Genomic DNA, 3,651 nt, shown 5'->3' on the forward strand with positions numbered 1-3,651 from the left:
AATCGATGCTAACATGCTATTTAGGCTAGCGATGTGTACATATTGCATCATTATGCCTCATTTGTAGCTATATTTGAGCTCATTTAGTTTCCTTTAAGTCCTCTTAAATACATTTATATCTCATGACACATGTAATATGACTTTTAATTTTTTGCGGCTCCAGACAGATTTGTTTTTGTATTTTTGGTCCTATGGGTGAGGGCCGACATCCGGGCAACTGAGCTACATACGGGTTCTTCGAGCCATAGCAACCAGACTGGTGTTGAAAACAAACCGTTGCCATTACTCTTTAACCTGTCGACCTACGCTGGTTAAACCCGTCATTCTGCCTCCAAAATGCCGAAAAACTGTGTTGTTTTTGGTTGTGCTAACCACAACTGGAAACAGGGAAAACAAAGGTTGTATTTTGTTCTGCCAAAGCGTGATAAAAGCCCACAGAGACGAGACAAATGGCTCGCAGCTTTACACCGGGAAAACGAACGCTTCTACTTGGACGTCAAGCAGAACGCCAAAGGCCGCTTCTTGAAGATAGCCGAAGTCGGGGCCGGTGGCAACAAGAGCCGCTTCACGCTGTCTATGTCGGTGGCGGTCGAGTTCCGCGACTACTTGGGGGACTTCATCGAACACTACGCCCAGTTGGTGTCCCAGCAACCCGGGCATGGTGCAGGATGAGCCGCGGCGGGCCCTGAAAAGCGAGTTCCTAGTGCGGGAGAATCAGAAGTACTACATGGACCTGAAAGAGAACCAGCGGGGACGGTTCTTGAGGATCCGGCAGACCGTGAACAGGGGGCCCGGCTTGGGGTCAGACCATCGCGCTCCCGGCGCAGGGACTTATCAAGTTCCGCGACACTTTGGCCAAACTTATTGACGACTACGGCGTGGACGAGGAGCCCGCGGAGCTGCCGGAGGGCTCGTCGATGACTGCGGACAACAAGCGCTTCTTCTTCGACGTGGGCTCCAACAAGTACGGCGTGTTCACACAAAGTTGTTGATAACTTCCGCGTCTCTTTCTTAGTAGCGCGCAGGCTAAGCTAACTAGCAAGCTAAGCTACGCCTGAGAAGCTTTAAAGTTCACTGAGACGAGTCTGACGCAAATAATACATTTTCGTTTTTTTGACACGATATGCGAATAAGTAAAAATGCGTAAATGAAGGATTTAACGCCGACTTCCAAGCCACAACGCTCGTTAAATGCTTTTTCTGTCAATGCTGTGTTCGCTGTGAGCTGGTTTGTTTTCAACAAATTCCCGGTTGCTAGGGGATTGGTAGGCGGAAGTGACGTAGGTCCGCCCTCACCCATATGGCTCTTTCAACATTTTGAGTTGCCGACTGATTGATTGATTGATTGAGACTTTTATTAGTAGGTTGCACAGTGAAGTACATATTCCGTACAATTGACCACTAAATGGTAACACCCCAATAAGTTTTTCAACTTGTTTAAGTCGGGGTCCACTTAAATTGATTCATGATACAGATATATACTATCATATATACTATCATCATAATACAGTCATCACACAAGATAATCACATTGAATTATTTACATTATTTACAATCAGGGGTGTGGGGGGTGGGGGTGAGGGGGGGATATGGACATCAAGTAGTGGACATAGAGAGAGAGAGAGAGAGAGAGAGAGAGAGAGAGAGAGAGAGAGAGAGAGAGAGAGAGAGAGAGAGAGAGAGAGAGAGAGAGAGAGAGAGAGAGAGATCAGAAGGCATAAGAAAAAGAAAAAGTATCTGCATTTGATTGTTTACATTTGATTATTAGCAATCCGGGGAGGGTGTTAGTTTAGGGTTGTAGCTGCCTGGAGGTGAACTTTTATTGCGGTTTTGAAGGAGGATAGAGATGCCCTTTCTTTTATACCTGTTGGGAGCGCATTCCACATTGATGTGGCATAGAAAGAGAATGAGTTAAGACCTTTGTTAGTTCGGAATCTGGGTTTAACGTGGTTAGTGGAGCACCCCCTGGTGTTGTGGTTATGGCGGTCATTTACGTTAAGGAAGTAGTTTGACATGTACTTCGGTATCAGGGAGGTGTAGCAGATTTTATAGACTAGGCTCAGTGCAAGTTGTTTAACTCTGTCCTCCACCTTGAGCCAGCCCACTTTAGAGAAGTGGGTAGGAGTGAGGTGGGATCTGGGGTGGAGGTCTAGAAGTAACCTGACTAGCTTGTTCTGAGATGTTTGGAGTTTAGATTTGAGGGTTTTGGAGGTGCTAGGGGTACCAGGAGGTGCATGCGTAATGGAAAAAGGGTTGAACGAGAGTTCCCGCCAGAATCCTCAAGGTGCTTTTGTTGACCAGAGAGGAAATTCTGTAGAGAAATCTCGTTCGTTGGTTAACCTTTTTGATTACCTTGGTTGCCATTTTATCACAGGAAAGGTTAGCCTCTAGAATGGAACCTAGGTAGGTGACCTCATCTTTCCTGGTGACGACACTGTCACCTACTTTTATGGTGAAGTCATTGACTCTCTTAAGTTTGATGTGGGACCCAAACAGGATGGATTCTGTTTTACCCAAGTGGATGGATAGCTTGTTGTCAGCGAGCCAGGTGCAAGACCCCTGACTTAGACCCTTTATGGAGCCCTATAGGTAAAAAAAAAATAAAAAATCCATATATTTTGTTATGGTTTGAAAATGAAAACTATCAAAATGGCCCCCGCAGGCTTTAATTTTTCCGTGTGCGGCCCTCAGTGGAACAAGTTTGGTCACCCCTGTTCTATTGGCAGATAATTCTGCTTAGTTCAAATAAATACCCCTAATTCTTGTATTTTTTCCTTGTTGTTTTTGAACACTGACTTTTTGCAGTGTCCATACAAATGAAACGCAAAGACATATATTTCACTGTTACAAGCGGCCCTCAATGCCAGCCATGACTGCGATGTGGCCCTCCATCCAAACGAGTTTGACGCCCCCCGCACCACAATGTACAAAGTTAGAAGCTCAGTCAAAGACACATTGGCGTGGACCCAATTATGTAAACAAAGCATGACACATCCTCCTCCACCTTGCATATTAGTTATCACACACTGAGGCTGAAATATCAATATCATTGTCCTCCACCATGCACACACAGACACACAAATTGTCAACACGCCCTGTCCCTAAGTGGAATTAATCAGTAATGGATAAAGACATTTTGCTGAGAAGCGTAAAAAGCGACTGAACGGCCAGCAATGACCTGTTGGAATCAGCCCTCGTCAATATCAGGATAATTAGAAAAGCGCTTCTGGCAGCGCGTGAAATGAACGGCGTATGCAACAGCTTGGGCAGCGGCCATAGATGTCTGCAGGTATTAGGCTGCCTCCTACTCAGAAGCGCCTCAACGGGGCGAGAGCTGCCCGGGCGGACCGGAGCTACTGCTCCCGCTCAGAGGCCGGTCGGGTGTGCTGTGTGTGCAACTAATAGCTTTGGACAGTTTGGAAGAAACAGAGAGAAAACATAATGAGACGGTCTTTTTTTTATCCTTTGGCAAATTGAAGAGTTATGTTGCAACAGAAGGACTTCTGTCAAGTTATTTGTTCCTGTATCATTGAAAAAGTCTCTTTTGTTTTGTGTAAATACCTTCAACAGCCACCATTTTGATGCAATAAACCATCGAATGAAAGGAGTTAAGTATCAGCAATGACATTATAGGTTTACAATATGGGAAGGT

At 45.5% G+C, this 3,651-nt stretch overlaps 1 pseudogene; it reads left to right on the plus strand.

Moving 5' to 3' along the window:
* The first annotated feature begins 272 nt into the window (after positions 1-272).
* LOC133650351 (transcriptional activator protein Pur-alpha-like) lies at positions 273-3,401 on the plus strand (annotated as a pseudogene).
* Positions 3,402-3,651: the final 250 nt, after the last annotated feature.

Source organism: Entelurus aequoreus, linkage group LG01 (assembly GCF_033978785.1).
Source record: "Entelurus aequoreus isolate RoL-2023_Sb linkage group LG01, RoL_Eaeq_v1.1, whole genome shotgun sequence".
Lineage (NCBI taxonomy): Eukaryota > Metazoa > Chordata > Actinopteri > Syngnathiformes > Syngnathidae > Entelurus > Entelurus aequoreus.